The 20,188-nt window shown below is 39.2% G+C and overlaps 1 protein-coding gene across 2 annotated transcripts in view; it reads right to left on the reverse strand.

The window, feature by feature from the left end:
* LOC124878388 (nuclear receptor subfamily 6 group A member 1-A) overlaps positions 1-20,188 on the reverse strand; it is a 156,470-nt gene that overhangs the window by 70,368 nt on the left and 65,914 nt on the right. The gene's annotated exons all lie outside the window — the stretch shown is intronic.

A 20,188-nucleotide genomic window follows, 5' to 3' on the forward strand; every position in this document is an offset into this window, starting at 1 on the left:
AAATTGACTCTTCTTTTGATTCCATAACATGGTTATACAAGATTGCCACAACTTTCGGTATAGGTTTCCCGTATGCCAAAATAAACGTCTTTATTATTTGATGGATATTGTCAACGCTTGTCTTGATACACTTTTCATAATAGTCTAACAGGTATCTGATTAAGTCTTGGTTTGTTAGAACATATGTGTCCTTAAGTTCCTGAAAGTTTTTTATTTTATCTTTTTAATAATTTTGCACATGGCTGTTATACCCTTTCCCATCCACTGTTTGAATTTGGAGTCATACTCTCCTGATTTAAATTTATTAACATGAGCAATCCATTTTAGCATTCCAATTTCTTTTCCCAATTTAAGCCTTTTCACTATAGAGTACAATTTTTTTAGGGTAAATAATATGATTGGATTTAGATCTGCGTTTTCTCTAATATTAATTGGGATCTCTTTCTCCCCTATACTTGTTTGTACTGGTAATTTAAGGGCAGAAATTTCTATGTCTTTCCACCAGGCTACATATTCAGAATTGCACCAGTACACCAAACGGTGTATTTGGGCAGCATTAAGGTACTCTTTTAAATTTGGGAGTGCCATTCCTCCTATTTTTTCAGTAGCTGTAAAGTAGTGTAGCGTACTCGTTCCCATATAAATCTTGATATAAGTTTATCCCATTTATAGAACTGGGTTTGTGGAACATTTACTGACAAAGACAGAAATAAAGCATAGGTGGTAATATTTTCATTTTTATGATACTTATTCTCTCAATTCCAATGGATAGGTCGACCACCTTTCAAAGTCTTTCCTCATATTGACATCCATGAGTTTATTATTATTTTGGTATGCATTTGTTGTGTTTTTACATAAATTCACTCCTAAGTAATCAAGGGATTTTGCTTCCTACTTTATTTTTCATTTCTTCAGATCTTCATTTGGAGCACAGATAAACATAAGTGTTTGAGATTAGTTTATATTTATTTTACAGCAAGAACACCAACCAAATCCATCAAAAATCCTCATTAAATGTCCAAAAGATTCCACTGGGTTGGATAAGTATACCACTATGTCGTCTGCGAAAAGACTTATGATATGAATCTGTTGATTGATGTCTATTCCTGATATTAATTAGAGCACTCTGTCTTACCATTTGAGCTAAAGGCTCAACACAAAGAGCACTCCAGTGTGAATCTCTCTGTGAGGGAACCACTGATTTTAAGTCTAGTCATTGGTTTATAATAAAGGGACTTGATACACTGAATTGATTTATTATTGAATCCAAATTTCTGTAATGTTAAGCAAATAAAATAAAAATTCCCAGTTAACCCTACTGAATGCCTTTTCGGCATCTAATCTAATTAAACTGCAGGTAATTGATTTTTCTGAATCTTAATTATAGTGTGTATTGTCCTCCTTATGTTGTCCTGTGTTTGTCTACCATTAACAAACCCAGTCTGGTCTTCCTCTATCAGGTCTGCTGCAAAGGTTTGGAGTCTCTTTGAAAATTTTGGAGGTGTAAATTTTGTAATCAACATTTAGAATAGAAATTGGTCTGTAATTCTGGCAATATTCCTTGTCCTTTTGTGGTTTAGGGAGTACTGTAATGACAGCTTCTTTCCAGGAAGAGGGTGTATGCTTAGTTTCCAAAATCCAGTTGAATGTAGAGTGAAGCAGTGGGATACGTTCTTCTCTAATTTTCTTATACCACTCCACCAGGAAGCCATCATTCCTAGCTGCTTTATTAGATTTCAGTTTACTAATTGCTTTTTTTAATTTCACCTGTAATAATCTCTGCTGTTATACATTCATTTTGTTTTGTTCCTATCGAGGGTAGAGCTAATAGTTTTAATAATTCTTCTTGGTTTGGGGTCATTGATTGAGTATATAAATCCTTATAGTAGTCAAATATTTTCAATTTCTTTTGGGTTAGTCAATGTTTAATTTGATTTGCTTCCGGATCTCGTAGTTTATGAACAGTTAGTTGTGCCTGTCATATTATTTTTTCTGTAGCTAATAGTCTTGTGGCTTTAGGGCCCAATTCATAGTAGTTTTGTTTTAACTATCTTGCTTTTGTTTCTGTCTCATATTGAAGTATTTCATTAATCTTCTCTTTGGTCTTCTTCATTTGTTGTCTTGTTGCTTGGTCAGCTTTGTTTCTATAATTCTCTTCCAAATCTCTAAGTTCTGATATAAGTACACATGTGGACAAAATTGTTGGTACCCCTCGTTTAATGAAAGAAAAACCCACAATGGTCACAGAAACAATCTGACAAAGGTAATGAATACAAATTCTATGAAAATGAACAAATGAAAGTCAAACATTGCTTTTCAAACATGCTTCAACAGAATTATTTTAAAAAACAAACTCATGAAACAGGCCTGAAAATAATGTGACCAAAGAGACATGTTAAATCAAGGTGTGTCCATTAATTAGCATCACAGGTGTCTACATTCTTGTAATCAGTCAGTGGGCCAATATATAGGGCTACAGGTAGTCACTGTGCTGTTTGGTGACATGGTGTGTACCACACTCAACATGGACCAGAGGAAGCGAAGGAAAGAGTTGTCTCTGGAGATTAAAAAGAAAATTATAGACAAGCATGGTAAAGGTTATAAGACCATCTCCAAGCAGCTTCATGTTCCTGTGAATACAGTGGCACATATTATTCATAAATTTAAGATCCATGGGACTGTAGCCAACCTCCCTGGATGTGGCCGCAAGAGGAAAATTGATGACAAAACAAAGAGACGGATAATACGAACGGTACCAAAAGAGCCGAGAAAAACTTCTAAAGAGATTAGAGGTGAACTTCAAGCTCAAGGAACATCAGTGTCAGATCGCACCATCCGACATTATTTGAGGCAAAGTGGACTTAATGGGAGATGACTAAGGAGAACACCATTGTTGAAAACAACTCATAAAAAAGCCAGACTGGAATTTGCCAAACTACATGTTGACAAGCCACAAAGCTTCTGGGAGAATGTCCTATGGACAGATGAGACAAAAATTGAACTTTTTGGCAACGCACATCAGCTCTATGTTCAGAGATGGAAAAATGAAGCATATGAAGAAAAGAACACTGTCCCTACTGTGAAACATGGAGGAGGCTCCGTTATGTTCTGGGGCTGCTTTGCTGCATCTGGCACAGGGTGTCTTGAATCTGTGCAGGGTATAATGAAATATCAAGACCATCAAGGGATTCTAGAGAGAAATGTTCTGCCCAGTGTCAGAAAGCTTGGTCTCAGTCGCAGGTCATGGGTCTTGCAACAGGATAATGACCCAAAACACACAGCTAAAAACACCCAAGAATGGCTGAGGAAAACATTGGACTATTCTGAAGTGGCCTTCTATGACCCCTGACCTAAATCCTATTGAGCAACTTTGGAAGGAGCTGATACATGCCATCTGAAAAAGGCACCCTTCAAACCTGAGACCACTGGAGCAGTTTGCTCATGAGGAGTGGGACAAAATACCTGCTGAGAGGTGCAGAAGTCTTATTGACAGTTATAAGAATCGTTTGATTGCGGTGATTGCCTCAAAAAGTTGTGCAACAAAATATTAACTTAAGGGTACCATCATTTTTGTCCAGGCCTGTTTCATGACTTTATTTTTTTAAATAATTCTGTTGAAGCATGCTTGAAAAGCAATGTCTGACTTTCATTTGTTCATTTTCATTTAACTTTTATTAATTATTACCTTTGTCAGATTCAAGTTATTTCTGTGACCATTGTGGTTTTTTTTTTCATTACCAACAATTTTGTCCACGTGTGTAGTTCATACTGTATTATTTGTTCTTTTTTTAGTTTACTTCCAATTGCAATTAAACTCCCCTCTATTACTTCTTTCAACGCATCCCATAGAATAGATGGGTTTGTCCCACTATTGTTGTTTACTTCTAAATAATTCTGTATATTAACCTTAATCGGTTTGATTACTGTTTCATTGTTTAAGATTCCTGCATTCAGCCTCCATAATGAATTTCTTTGTCTGCACTTAAGTCCAATAGCATTATGATCTGAAACATCAGACACTCCTATATAACAGTCTTGTATTATGTTTCTATGCCCCTGCAAAAAAAAAAAAAAAAGTCAATTCTTTAACAGACTGTTTCTGAGTAATGACTGAAACCTTTCTGCAGAGTGTAAATCTCTCCACACATCAATGAATCCCATCTCATTCCACGTGCCTTTTACAAATTTGGATATTGATTTTGTGTTTCTCTTCTGACTAGTTGTGTCTAAGTTATAATCCATTATAACATTCCAATCCCCAGCACAGATACATATACCTTCAGCTTCAATTGCAATAGTGTCGAGCAAGGATTAAAAAAAATCTTTGTTACTCTCAAGTGCTGCATATATCTTAATGTTATTATTGTTTGGCCAATTAACCCTTTTATTATAACATACCAGCCCTCTTTATCTTTGATTTCCCTTTACATTCAAACTCCACTTAATTAGATGTCAATATTGCCACCCCCCTTTTCCGAGTGTTTGAATGTGAACTATAAAAACTATTCTTGAACCCAAATCTTCTCAATTTTCCATGCTCTGCATTTGCCACATGGGTCTCTTGCAGAAAATTTATTTGTGTCTTTTCTGAACTGGTAATATACAAAAAAACAAAATAAAAGGGAACATCTTTTAACCATGTCCATGAACTCATCTATCATCATTACTCTTGCATTGAAAGTCCTGTAGTTGTGCCCACACACGTGTGGCAGCCTCCCCCTGGTCTCTTGTTCCTGCTGGGTTTCCATGATGTGATCCCAGTTGACAGCAGCTTCTCCACGAGAGTAAAGTCTCCTTTGTGGCCTGCTGGAACTTCCACCTTGTACCCTCTCTTTCTCAGGCTGCTGGTCGTGTCGTCTCCATAGGTCCTCACTCGCCTGGCCAGTGTACGCCATCTTGTTGAAGGGAGTTTGAAAGCGGATTCCTTCTCTCCTTTACACATTCTTAATGTTTACATAGGCTTTACGCTGTTGGAGCGTCTTCTCCGAATAATCGAAGTCAAAAAATATCCTTTTTTTCTCCATACAAAACAGTTTTCTTCTCCATGCCTTTTTCAGTATCATTTCTCTGGTAGTAAACTGCTGGAAGCATATGACCATAGATCTTGGAGGTTGACCTGCTTCAGGCTTTGGAGCTTAAGCTCGGTGAGCTTGTTGAATCTGAAGATCAGAGCTAAATGAAAACTCTCTTTTAAGCCACTTGTCTATAAAGTCTGCCACTGACTCGCCTGTCGCCTCTGCGTCTGCGTCCATGCCATAAGTTTGCAGGTTATTCCACCTAGACCTAAATTCCAAGTCGTCCAACTTGTTCACAATTTTTTCCTGTTCTTTCCTTAATTCCTGCAGCACAATGTTGGCTTAATGGCCCCACGTTTCCATCTCTTCCACACGTGTAATGACAGCATTTATCGTCTCATTTTGTTCACCCATCTCCGTTATGATAGAAGTTTCTGATGGATGTCTTCTCCACATTCCAACAGTTCATCTCTCATTTAAAATGTAATATCATCTATGAATGTTTTCAAGTTGGCTTTCATTTCGTTTCCTTGAGACTGAATATGCTTGTTTATGTCATCAAGGCTACTTTGAAAGTTAGCCATGATAAGTGCTTCAGGTGCTAGCATACTCTCCTTCCTGACTTCTTTATGTTCTTTGCTTGGATTTGGGTTCCTTTTCCTTTTCACCAAGCCCCCACTCATTAGTTATAGATCTTATTTTATCTCATTCCTCGAGTTCTAAGCGGAGTTTATCCATAATATTAAGTCGGTGCGAAGAAGCTAGCTTTTTTACGTCAATTCTCACCGCCCTCAGACCGCAATTCCAGAACAATGACATCAGATTTAGTAGTTGACAATCACCCTTCAACTTCACGCTTGGCTGGAGACTATCGTACACTGTAGGCCATGGTCTGAAGATGCCAACAAAACCACATTATTTACAAAAGCAAAGATATCCCAAGGTTCCTTAAATAGACAACTTCTTTTCCATAAGTACGCCTTCAGATCCTGTCCACAAACAGGATCCTGAACCTGGGGAAATCCTGGCGGATTCCATTCTACACGGGGGAAAAAAAAGTCAAGTTTGCACCAAAAATAAAGACATAGCTGATATGTTGACACTGCCAGTCTGAAGAGGATACTGAAGAGGATAAAAACTTAACAGACTTTTTGTCACTTATTTCAGAAACTAAAACTCATTTATTATATATTTTTTTCATTACATATAGAAGTATTTTAGGCCTTTATGTCTTTCTAATGTTGGTGGTTATGGCTTTTAGATAATAATTTTTCTATACCGCTTCTTCCATAGTGGGTTGCGGGGAAGCTGGTGCCTATCTACGGCAGTCTACGGGCGAGAGGCAGGGTACACCCTGGACAGGTTGCCAGTCCATCGCAGGGTAACACACAAACAACCATGCACACACTCATTCATACACCTAAGGGCAATTTAGAGAGACCAATTAACCTAACAGGCATGTCTTTGGACTGTGGGAGGAAGCCGGAGTACCCGATGAGAACCCACGCATGCACGGGGGAGAACATTCAAACTCCATGCAGAAAGACCCTAGGCCAGGAGTCAAACCCAGGACCTTCCTGCTACAAGCCAACAGTGCTACCAACTCCGCCACCATAATAAAAACGCAAAATTCAAAGTCTCAGAAAATTTGAATATTACATAAGCTCAATATGCAAAAGATGTTTTAAACAGAAATGTAAGTCTTCTGAAAAGTCTGTTCATTTCTATGAACCCAACACTTGGTTAGGAGCCCTCTGGCATGAATTAATGCCAGAGGGTTTCTTCCCCTTCACAAATTGATTCTCTTGTTCATAGTGTTACTTCATCATTGCGTGGTGCATTAGACAATGCAGCCCCCTGGAAAAAGAAGGTAATTATTCATAGGAGGCTAACTCCCTGGTTTAATTCAGAGTTGCATACTTTAAAGGACATTGTTAGAAAATTGAAGAGAAAATGGCGCTCTACACACCTAGAGGATTCCTACTTAATCTGGAGAAATAGCCTACTATTGTATAAAAAAGACACTTCGCCAAGCTAGAACAGCTTATTTCTCATCATTAATAGAAGAGAACAAGAATAATCCTAGCTTTCTCTTTAGTACAGTTGCTAAACTTACACAGTCATAGCTCTGTTGAGCTATCCATTCGCCAAGCTCACTGCAGTCATGACGTTATGGGATTCTTCCAAAACAAAATTGATTCTATTGAAAAGAAAATCTTTGACATACTCCCGAAAATGATTACTTCACATCCTCAGCAAGTGAGAAAACATTGGAAGTAACTGTAGAACCTGATCTGTGTTTGGACTGCTTTGATCCTGTGGAGCTTCCTGAGTTATCAGAAAAATTAGCTTCATCTAAACCTTCAACTTGTATGTTAGACCCAATCCCAACCAAATTATTTAAGGAAGTGTTCCCTCTGATTACCAGCCCCATTTTAGATATGATTAATCTATCCTTAGTAAATGGATATGTACCACAGGCTTTTAAGGTAGCTGTAATTAAACCTTTGCTTAAGAACCCTTCGCTTGATCGAGATGACTTAATAAATTACAGACCTATATCCAATCTTCCATTCTTATCTAAAATTCTTGAGAAAATAGTTGCTAATCAAATGTGTGAGCATTTACACAGCAATGACCTGTTTGAAGAGCTTCAGTCAGGCTTCAGAGCTCATCATAGCACTGAAACAGCTCTGCTGAAAGTCACTAATGATATTCTTATGGCCTCAGATAATGGACTTGTGTATGTACTTGTCCTTTTAGATCTCAGTGCTGCATTTGATACAGTCGATCACAATAAAGGCTGGAATATTCTGCAGGGATCAGGGGAACAGCGGTAGGCTGCTTTAAATCTTATTTGTCTGACAGATTCCAGTTTGTTCATGTAAATGATAAATCATCTTTAAACTCCAGGGTTAATTGTGGAGAACCACAGGGTTCAGAACCCTCTCATTCTCTTTGCTATATACATTTTTGAATTAGACTACGTTCATACAGCAGGTCTTGATGCCTAATTCAGATTTTTTGCTGAAATTAGGGTTGTTTTGTATGTTCGTTCACACCACTATTTAATTGTGACCCCCATCAGACTTCAGTCTGAACAGTTCACAACTCCAAAGCGACCCACATGTGCAGAAGGAGAATACTGATGGCACACAGCAGCACACCGTTTACAGAAGTAAACAAATGTCAGTGTCTGTGTATCAATTTGCAAGTTGTTGAGCAATGGGAGCTGGCAATATTATGACCACATCATAACAACACAAAGAAAGGTAAGTAAGAAAGAAAGGTAACTCCTAACAATGGCATTTTGAGAAGCAGTGGTGCTACTGCTGTAAAGAAGTCTGTATGGATGCGTAGTTGAAACCAGGACAACGACATATTTATATTTACAATGAAGTAATTATCCAATATTGTGAGTAAATTTAATGCCCACATATTTATAAATATATATTCAACCTCTTACAGCTTCTATCATTTATGATTAACAATAATTATAATATCTCTAAAAATTAAATAATTGAAACAAGTTTTGTCTGAGCATTACCAGCACCAAGTCCATACAGTATACATTAAGTTGTATGTCTTAAAGGTTCAAAGATGTTCCCTGTGTAACTTTACGCAACAACAACTATTTTATATTTATCAACTTTTAATAATAGAAAGTTTTAAAAATGTTTTATTTGTAGATACTGTTGGCTTTTAAAATGGGGTTAACCCTACTTTGGAGATGTCGAATATGTGGCAAAACTGCACTAAAAAGAAAATTTGAATCTGCATGAAAGAAACAGTTTTGTCTAAGAACATGACAATCGGATTCCTTACAAAATATACAGGGGTTGGACAATGAAACTGAAACACTTGGTTTTAGACCACAATCATTTATTAATATGGTGTAGGGCCTCCTTTTGCGGCCAATACAGCGTCAATTCGTCTTGGGAATGACATATACAAGTCCTGCACAGTGGTCAGAGGGATTTTAAGCCATTCTTCTTGCAGGATAGTGGCCAGGTCACTACGTGATACTGGTGGAGGAAAACGTTTCCTGACTCACTCCTCCAAAACACCCCAAAGTGGCTCAATAATATTTAGATCTCGTGAATGTGCAGGCCATGGGAGATGTTCAACTTCACTTTCATGTTCATCAAACCAATCTTTCACCAGTCTTGCTGTGTGTATTGGTGCATTGTCATCCCGATACACAGCACCGCCTTCAGGATACAATGTTTGAACCATTGGATGCACATGGTCCTCAAGAATGGTTCGGTAGTCCTTGGCAGTGACACGCGCCCATCTAGCACAAGTATTGGGACAAGGGAATGCCATGATATGGCAGCCCAAACCATCAATGATCCACCTCCATGCTTCAATCTGGGCATGCAACAGTCTGGGTGGTACGCTTCTTTGGGGATCCCCCACATTGTAACTCTCCCGGATGTAGGGAAAACAGTAATCATCAGAGTCATCAGACTCATCAGAGAACAATACGTTTCACATTGTCCACAGCCCAAGATTTGCGCTCCTTGCACCATTGAAACCGACGTTTGGCATTGGCATGAGTGACCAAAGGTTTGGCTATAGCAGCCCGGCCGTGTATATTGACCCTGTGGAGCTCCCGACGGACAGTTCTGGTGGAAACAGGAGAGTTGAGGTGCGCATTTAATTCTGCCGTGATTTGGGCAGACGTCGTTTTATGTTTTTTGGATACAATCCGGGTTAGCACCCGAACATCCCTTTCAGACAGCTTCCTCTAGCGTCCACAGTTAATCCTTCTGGATGTGGTTTGTCCTTCTTGGTGGTATGCTGACATTACCCTGGATACTGTAGCTCTTGATACATTACAAAGACTTGCTGTCTTGGTCACAGATGCACCAGCAAGACGTGCACCAGCAATTTGTCCTCTTTTGAACTCTGGTATGTCAGCCATAATGTTGTGTGCATTTCAATATTTTGAGCAAAACTGTGCTCTTACCCTGCTAAGAGCACAGTGTTTCAGTTTCATTGTCCAACCCCTGTATATGCTTCCAATAGGTTAAATTATGAGGCAGCATGGGATACATTTTCATTGTTACGTTGATGATACTCAGCTTTTTTTTATCCATGAAAAAACTTGGATGACTTTAAATTTTCTGCTTCTAAATTCTTTGGACCGGAGTCAAAAAGAAACTGCTTAGTCAATCACTTAACCTGGATGGCATTAAATTGACCTCAGATAATAAAGTAAAAAACCTTGGTGTTATTTTTGACCAGGACATGTCATTTAAATCCCATATTAAACAGGTTTCTAGGATTTCCTTCTTTCATCCCTGGGAACATTGCCAAAATTAGAAATATCCTGTCCAGGAGTGATGCTGAAAAACTAGTCCATGCATTTGTTACTTCAAGGCTGGACTATTGTAATTCGTTACTATCAGGATATCCACAAAATGCAGTTAAAAGCCTTCAGCTGATTCAAAATGCTGCAGCAAGAGTTCTGATGAAAATTAAAAAGAGAGATCATATTTCCCCTACTTTAGCTCCCTGTTAAATCCAGAATAGAATTTAAAATTCTCCTCTTCACATATAAAGCCCTTAACAATTTAGCTCCATCATACATCAGAGATCTGATTGTTCCATATATTCCCAACAGAGCACTTCGTTCTCAGACTGCAGGTTTACTGGTGGTTCCTAGAGTCTCTAGAAGTAGAATGGGAGGCAGATCCTTTAGTTATCAGGCTCCTCTCCTGTGGAACCAGCTCCCAGTTTTAGTCTGTGGGCAGACACCCTGTCTACTTTTAAGGCTAGGCTTAAAACTTTCCTTTTTGATAAAGCTTATAGTTGGAGTGGCTTAGGTTATCCAGAGCTATCTTCCTTATTTTTTACCTCCCTGTTGGATGGAGTAAGGGGGGAGTCAGGTTTAGCCTAAACCGGCTCAGTTATGGTTGAGGTGCAAACACACCCTCCATTTCTGCTACCTGTATGACCCCTTCTCTTTTCCAATAGTTATGGTCAATCTGACAGAGAGAGGTATCCCAATCGTTGTGGTTTTTAGTATAACAATGGCCATCAGTGGGCTCTAGATGGACAAACTGTCTACTTTTAAGGCTAGGCTTAAAACTTTCCTTTTTGATAAAGCTTATAGTTAGAGTGGCTTAGGTTATCCTTAACTATTTCTGTAGTTATGCTGCTATAGGCTTAGGCTGCTGGAGGACATAATGACCACTTTCACCCTCTTCGCTACATTCTCACACTACTCTCCAATTTTGCATTATTTGCTGTTATTTCAGCTTTTAACTTTGTTCTCTCTCTTTCTCTTCCTAGAAGCTACATCTGGCCCGACTGTGTCTACCTGTGACACCTTTCTGGAGAGGGGCATCGTCCAAGCTTCTGCTGGCAACAACTTAATGCTCACCCTCTACCAATGATCCACGTGGCCCTGTCTTTGAGTGTTTAACCCTTTCTCTCTCCTAGACATAGCTACCGACTGAGCTTCTACTGTGACTAACTATGTGCTCTCTTTCAGACTCTAACCTTGAAAACTGGCTCAGAGTTTTTCTCTTCTTTCCTTTTAGGTGAAATGACTAAAGGAGCTACATCCATTAGCATTTACTTTTCCTTCCCATAGAAAGGACTCCTGGATCAGTACTTCTTTGTTCTCTTTGTGTCTCTGCTCTGTTCTCTCAAACCCCCAGTCGGTCGTGGTAGATGGCCGCTCACACTGAGCCTGGTTCTGCTGGAGGTTTATTCCTGTTAAAAGGGAGTTTTTCCTCTCTACTGTCGCTACATACATGCTCAGTGTGAGGGATTGCTGCAAAGTCAATGTTAGTGACTGTCCACTGTCTCTACATGCTCATCTGGGAGGAGTGAATGCTGCAAGTCACTGACTGGATGCAATCTGCTGGGTTTCCTTAGACAGAAAAACTTTTTATCCAATTTGAATAAATAACTGAATCTCACTGCACTGTTCCATGATTAGGATTAATTAGAATGTATGTTCCTGACTTTTATGAAGTGCCTTGAGACGACGTGTTGTGATTTGGTGCTATAAATAAACTGAATTAAATTGAATTAATGCATCAATGAGGCGTGGCATGGAGGCAATCCGCATGTGGTTTCTGCTGAGGTGTAATGGAAGCCTAGGTTACCTTGATAGTATCCTTCAGGTCTCTGAAATACCTTTTGGTATCTCTGGCTGTGTGAGCTGTTACCAAGGCCTGGTGGAAAATGAAATCAGCATTTCAATACAGCTTGTCAGCAGAAGTGCTCTAAAATGTCCTGTTAGATGGCGTTTACTGTGGGCTTCAGGAAACCCAATGGATCAACACCAGCAGATGACATGGTTCCCTAGATCATCACTGACTGTGGAAACATCACACTGGAGGTAAAGCAATGTGGATTTTGTGCCTCTCCACTCTTCCTCCAGACTCTGGGAACTTGATTTTCAAATAAAAATGCAAACTTTTTCATGTGAAAAGATGACCAATGAGCAAAGGTTCAGTTGTTTTGCCCCTCACAATTCATCTGTGCCCATTGCCTCTTGATGTACTGTCTCCAGCCCCAGTCTACTCCTTCTGAAGCTCTCCCAAATTCTTGAATGGATTTTGCTCTAGAGGCTGCAGTAATCCCTATTGCTGGTGCATATTTTCTTACCACACTCAACTCTCTAAGAATATGCATGGATACGGCAACCGGTGAACAACCCACAATGACCTTTTTGGCTTACCCTCCCTGTGGAGGGTGTCAATGACAGTCTTTTGGCCATCGGGCCAATCTGTCTGTCTTCCATTGATGGTGTCACCTACGGACCCAGACTGAGAGACTCTTAAGAGGCTCAGGAAACCTTTGCAGGTGTTTTGAGTCTCTAAGCTGTTTAGGGTGAAACCATCACATTTCAATATTTAACTATTAACTAGCTATTACTAAATATTTCTAATTTTCTGAGACACTATGTTTCGGGTTTTTATTATCTGTAAGCCATAATCATCCAAATCAAAAGAAATAAAGGCATGAAATATTTAATTTTATGTGTAATTAACCTATATACAAGTTTCACTTTCTGAAATGAGTGGCAAATAATAAACTTTTTTATGATATTCTAAATTGAGCTGTACCTTCAGACATTTCATACACAAATGTCTTCTCAAAATTCTCATCCAGCCCAATAATTATTGAAAGAAGCCAAAAGCAAAACATGTTCTACATCAAATTTAGCATGAAATATAGGCAATCTGATGCCCTGATTTTCATATATCCATAGAACACACAATAGTCAGCCACTTGTAATTATAAGAAAATTACTACTGTTGACAAATATCCTGCACGGTGGCGCAGTTGGCAGCACTGTTGCCTTGGAGCAAGAAGGTGCTGCCTGTTCTCCCCGTGCATGCATGGGATTTCTCTGGGTACTCCATCTTCCTCCCTCAGTCCAAAGACATGCCTGATAGGTTAACTGATCTCTCTAAATTGCTCTTAGGTGTGTGAATGTGTGTGCATGGTTGTTTGTGTGTTGCCCTGCGATGAGTTGGGGACCTGTCCAAGGTGTATCCTGCCTCTCGCCCGTAGACTCCCGCCTACAGATTGCTGGAGATAGGCACCAGCTTTCCTGCGACCCACAATGGAAGAACCGGTATAGAAGTTGACTGACTAACTGACAAATATGCCATTTTATTGTTGTTAAAATAAACTGAATATATTCTAACTGTCAAGCTAGTCTAGAAACAAATAAATACATAAAAATAAACAATCACAAGATCATGACAGCTGCATTAGTCACTGTAATGACTTCATTTCTGCACTCAATGACGACAATGGTATTGAATGGAAATGGAAAATATGATACATCCCCTGGTGTGAATCTTAAAAGGCCAGTAAGTCACAAAGTGCAAATCCTCCACGTGTTTTTGTTCCCTCCCTTAAATGAATTGGTTCATCCAACTAATTTAAAATCAGACAGACATATCTTGACTAAATACAAAAAACAGTTTTTAGTGGTTCTGCAGGTGGTCCCCACCTGCAGAACCACTCCTTTATTGAGTGTGTCTTGCTAATCACCAAAGATTTCCCCCTGTTGTCTCTTCCATTTGCACAATAGGATGTGAAATTGATTGTCAATCAGTGTTGCTTCCTAAGTGGACAGTTTGATTTCACAGAAGTTTGATTTACTTGGAGTTATATTGTGTTGTTTAAGTGTTCCTGTTATTTTTTTGAGCAGTGTATGTGCTACGCAACAAGTCAAAGGTTGCTTACCTGAAAGCCCTCTTATCGAGATATCCTACGTGTGGAAGTTTCCAAGTCTTACTTAATTCATTTTAGGTCTTATTTTCCTTATGTTTTGTATAACTTCTTGTTTTAAGCTCACATGTGAGCTTGTAGCATATTTGTAAATGACTTTAGTCTGAAGTCTAAATCCATGAATCCAAGACAGCGCCGACAATGGCAGCCTCGGAGCTTCGCTCTCTCATTGTTTTTGTATTATATGTGTTTTTATGTCTTTCGAGCCACAGTACTGTGGTCTCGGGCCACAATCCTGTGGTCTCATTCAGTAGAGAGGAACTTCTCAACATCAGACAGTCCTCTCTTGGGATTTTTTCACCATCTTTCATCGATCCGAGGTTCACTGAGCTCCTGGCAAGCGGAGCTGCGGCTCTATACGAAATACTGCGCCGAAAGCGTCGAAGGGGAAAGCGTGCTGGCACGCTGGTAAAGCTCTGCAAAAGAGGACTTCGCACACCACTGCCTTCAATCCACCTGGCAAATGTCCGCTCTCTAAACAACAAGATGGACGAGCTGCTTCTCCTCACCGGTAAACATCAGTGCTGTATGACCAGGGGAACACATTATTTCAGGGGAACAGAATTTCGCGCACGTTCTGTAATCAATGTAGGGTTCAAGTGCACCCATTGCTAGTATCTGGCTCCGCCAAAATGTCCACTAACAAAATGTAAAACATGTCTTTCTTTTAACCATCAAAATTAGAAAACCACAGCCATTTTTTATTTTTGGAATTCACAGTTTTCTAATTTCATTCCTGGTGTCCATACCAAACTGACATCCTTTCCAGAATTTGATTTCACTTCCAAAAATAGAATAATGAATGAATGCAAAAGTACACGGACCATTCTAAATCTGCCACATTAGATGATTTTGATAATTATCTTATATTGTCCTGCTTTAAACACATCAAGTAAACATAAATTGATAAATTGGTTGTGGTGTTAGAAAATGTGCACAAGTTCACTTTTGCGGTATACTCTAAACTTAGCACTTCTGTGTTCTTTTAAGGTAAAGCCGACCTAACCACCTTGTTAATGAATGATGGTTTACAAATAATCTTAACTTGCCATATTCTGTTAAAAATACTATATTCCTACTGATTCCATCACAATGACAGTGTATATACCAGCACCAAATGTTTTACTAATTTAGGTTTGAAAACAGCTCTTTGTACAAGCGGAGCAGGAGTCTGGTTTGCATTGGCGGCACTAAGTTGGACCTGTTCCCGGTGCATGTTGGATTCTGGCAGTGCTGACCTTTGTCACTGGTCCTGTTCATAACTTTCATGGACAAGATTTCTAGGCGCAGCCAATGGCCGGAAGGGGTTTGGGGACCAGTGGATTTCGTCTCTTCTTTTTGCAGATGACGCGGTCCTGCTGACCCCCTCTAGTCAAGACATACAGCATGCGCTGGGGCGGCTGGTATGAAGATCAGCTCCTCCACGTCCGAGGCCATGGTTCTCGACCGGGTGGCTTGCCCTCTTCAGATTTGAAGGGGAGTTCCTGCCTCCGGTGACGTAGTTCAAGTATCCCGGGGTCTTGAGCGAAGTCAAATGGGGTGGCTCGGGCATCTGTATCGTATGCCTCCTGGACGCCTCCCCCAGGAGGTGTTCCAGGCACGTCCCTCTGAGAAGAGGCCCAGGACATGTGTCTCTTGGCTGGCTTGGGAACGCCTTGGGCTCCCCCCGGAGGAGCTGGAGGAGGTGTCTGGGGAGAGGGAAGTCTGAGTGTCTCAACTGCTGCCCCGCAACCGGGTCCCAGATAAAGCGGACGACAACGAGTACGAGGTTTTGAGAATCAGCAACAATTACAGACATATATAAGTTGAAAAAATCTAAAAGAAGCAAATATGTCAATAATTCTAAGGTGAATTTATGCTCATTGCAGTACAGAGCCTTTTTTGGCTACGTACGGATTTTGAAAAGATGGAAACAGACCTTTTACACTCGAACAAGCAAAAAACAGAAGTGATAGTTTTTGATTGCACATCTAAGACCTCCAGCATAGATCTCAAATTGTTTGGCTCAGTATGTTAGAGCAATCTTCAAAAATCTAAGAGTTGAGATGGGTGCAGATCTTAAACCTGACAGTCAGATTAGGCCTGTTGTAAGAGCTACCTTTTCTATTTGAGGCAGTTAGCCAAAATAAAGCCCATTCTATCAGGGCAGCTTGTTGAAACAGTAACCAGGCAATTTCAACATCTAGGCTGGATTACAGTGACACGTTCTATTTTGGGTTTAGTGGTGCATCCATTAGGCACCAGCAGGTTGTGCAAAACACTGCACACTTAACTAGAACAAGAAATCTGAGCACATTACCCCCATTTGGACTTCACTTCATTGGCTACATGTACATTTCAGGATTGGTTTTGAAGTTCTTTTATTTGCTCTTAATGGCCTGGCCCTCCCCGACGTCTCTCAGCTGCTAAAGCCACATTTACCTGCCCGCTCCCTTAGGTCTGCCAACCAGCAGTTTCTTAATGTGCCTAAAACTTAGAGGTGACCATGCTTTCACTGTAGCTGCCCCAAAGTTGTAGAATGATCTGCCCTTGCATGTCAGACAGGCCTCTTCTCTTTCTGCATTTATTTGCTGAAGCTTTTTGCATATCCTGAGAGGTTGACTCTGTTTTTAACTTGTCAAATTTTCTTTTGCAATTGTTTATGTCATTTGTATATGTACAGCACTTTGTGGAATGGTATGTCAGATTTATCTACATGATTTTATACAAGTGAATGGAAAACAGATTTACAGATGTTAATCACCAAGAGCTTCAAGTGTGGTTTCTGTAAGAGTTTCAACTGTTCAAACAGTGACTAGAGCAAGCAATAAAGAAGTCTAACTAGAATTATTCTGCCTTCTTTTTTTTACTCTGGAGGTTGACTTCAAATCACACACCGATGGGGAACCACTCCTCTTTCCTTGTAACATTCACAGCACTACATCTGACCTAAAATCCAGGTGAGTACACAGCACACATGTTCTTTGAGAGGGGGCAATGAAAATGGATGGGTGGATTGACTCTGCCATCTTGACATCTGCCAAGTTATCCACTTTAATATCATCTCATGATAACTACGAGGCAAGCAGCATTTTTTGTTAAGGTTGAACAAAAGATTAATGTGGCAGCATGCTGCCGAGCGCGGAGGGTTGAACATTATCCAGGTCAGAGTGATTTAATCAGGTGTGAATGAAAGCATTCGACCACGCTCTAGGTCTTTGTATGCCTTCATCATTCAGGGGGAGGAAAACTCACAGATGTAAATTTATACATTTTATTTTGGAATTTCTTTATTCCTTTGATTGCAAGGTATGTAGAATAAAAGCTATTCATTTTGCATACACTCTTAACCTTCAGTACAGATTTGGCCTACCATCATAACCACATATATATATTTTTGATGCACTGTAATCCTAGCATTTTATAATACTTTTCTCACAAGCACCAGAATATTTTAAAAACTCTACCTTCAAAATACAGGGAAAACTGGTTTTAGGTGTGAGGACCACCATTAAATTACCTCAGGCACCATTGCTTCTTCACATATTGTTTCAATGGGGGACATGGTTCTTTTACCTTTCAAAATGCAGGCAAAAAAACAATTAAACAGAACAAAATAGTAATGATGTGTTGGGAATGATTTAAAGGTGAGGTGTAAATGTGGTTTAGAAACTATTTTTTCTTTTTATGTGTATATGTGTGTAAAATCTGCAGAATTAAAGTTCAAGTTGGCTTTGTTCATGTTTTTTTTAATCAAGACAGAGACTCCTCTCTGCTATTGGATGTTTGTCAGAGCACGTTTATGTGCATCTTCTGTGAGAATAGTTTGCAGCCTGCAGCTTGCAGACATTTCTCCAGGAGACTAATTCAGCTAATTCTGCACTTTACAAACCTGTAGGTTTGTGAAGGAACCACAGCCAGGACCTTCCAGAAAGCTTTCTGGAAGGTCATGTGCGGAACCAGTGTGCTAAATGTGGAGCACATGCATGTAAAATGCACATTACCGTAATCTGTGATTTATGCTTAAAGTGAATGCATGGCAAAAATCCTAAAAAACATGAAGAAAAAAACATAATATCTCTGGTTTAGACTGAAGGTATTGAAAAGATTCTGGGCTATGAACATGAAACATTTTTTTCTTCCATTTTTATTAACTGGACAATTAATTTTGACAAAAAGGGTGTTAAAATATAAAAAAGGTTAAAAAATGAATCATTTTATATCTATGGATAGGTCTGAAGTTGTTGAAAAGATTTGATGCAGTGAAATAAAAAAAATATATTAAGATTTTATTCCAGGTACTGTTTTGGGACATGAGTGTAGAAAGTGTTTGTTCAATAAAAGGTGCCTCAAGGGTTAAACATACTAATTTAATCTTGCACAGTGCACAGTAAAATGATAGAGATTCAACTTTGCATTAGGTTACTATGTTTAAAGCACAAATACTGAAGGAACAGTGAAAAACATTTTAATAAATAAATTTTTTTCACACAAATGTTTAGTTCATTTAAAACAAACTTGTTGCCCCCCTCGTGCTGTTTGTTTTTTTAGATGTGAACACATCACTAGGGTGCAGACCATTTGGAGGACATGATCTCATTACAGTTTCAAATGAACTCTAGAGTGGTTGGAATATGGCGTTAATGTGATCCAACCTCGAGCCGACCAGGTGTTTGCCGCAAGCTGGATCCAAACGCCTTCCTGTAGCCAGGTTTGCATTGTGGGATGTGGTAAACAAACTAATTCACAATGACAGCAAATCTTTTTCAAAAAGCATAAAGCCTTATGAAACTTTCAAGATGGATTCTGCCTGAAATATTACCAATAAACACATCGATGACATTGACGTTTCTGTGTTTTCTACAAGCTCAAAAAACAGCATCTGCTTTCTGTATTTACATTTGGTTCTCCAGCCATCTGACCAATAAACAGACTGAACACTCTGGTGAAACTTGTAACCACCCAAAAAATGTTACAAGTTAAACTCAACAGCTGAGTCAGACCAAAGTAAATGAACTATAGATATATGTAAGTCCATTTTCTTAATCTTCAGCTGCAGCTGTATGTGTTGTAATAATTTCAGTTTCTAAGCTGTTGAATCTGTCTTCTGGCCTGGTAGTAATTACGTTACATTTAAACAATTTTTAATTGGATGAGAATATTTAGCAGTGCAGTTAATCAAAAACAGAGGTAGAACATTTTTTGGCAGTTCTAAAGTTGCTTTTTACCCACCTGTATAGTGTACCGGTCCTCTTTGTAATAAGCAAAACATAAGGCATACACGCAGAGTGATGGGGGGAAAAAGTTCAATTCACGATAGCATTCTTACTTTTTTATGTTTGTAAGCAGAAAAGCATCTTGATAGAATGTTGTCACCCCCATGCGTATGCAAATGTGGCCCGATGAGTACCCAGTGGTTCTGAGTGTACACTCGACTCTCTTAAAGCACACTTGGCTTTTAACCCCTCATGCACCACACTACAGACCTTCTGAGATGATGCAGGTGGGGACTTTGAGTGATCCGTTTGGTCTTCTGATTGGTCAGCATTCGGTGTTAAACCACATTCTGTCACCATCAGATAATGAGGCGTAGTGAAGAAGCTAGAACTACACGTTATCATATTCTTATTTTTGTTATTGTAAAATTTTCTGCACAATAATTTAAAGCTAATTTAAGGTGTTACTGTCAGCTAATGTGAGTCTGTTAGCAATTGTCTGTTAACCTAGAACAGGTTCGCCAGATCATATTTTAACATTTTTACATGCTCTAGAGCCTTTTTTGGAGCATTTCAATTTGGTAGACAATTTGCCCTTACAATTGTGTATATAATAAGTCCATGTTAACTAAATAAATTGCTAAAAAGTGCATTTAATCACCAGAAAAATTTAAATCTTTTTTTAACACATATTTTCCTAAACACAGA

Source organism: Girardinichthys multiradiatus, chromosome 12 (assembly GCF_021462225.1).
Source record: "Girardinichthys multiradiatus isolate DD_20200921_A chromosome 12, DD_fGirMul_XY1, whole genome shotgun sequence".
Taxonomy (NCBI): domain Eukaryota; kingdom Metazoa; phylum Chordata; class Actinopteri; order Cyprinodontiformes; family Goodeidae; genus Girardinichthys; species Girardinichthys multiradiatus.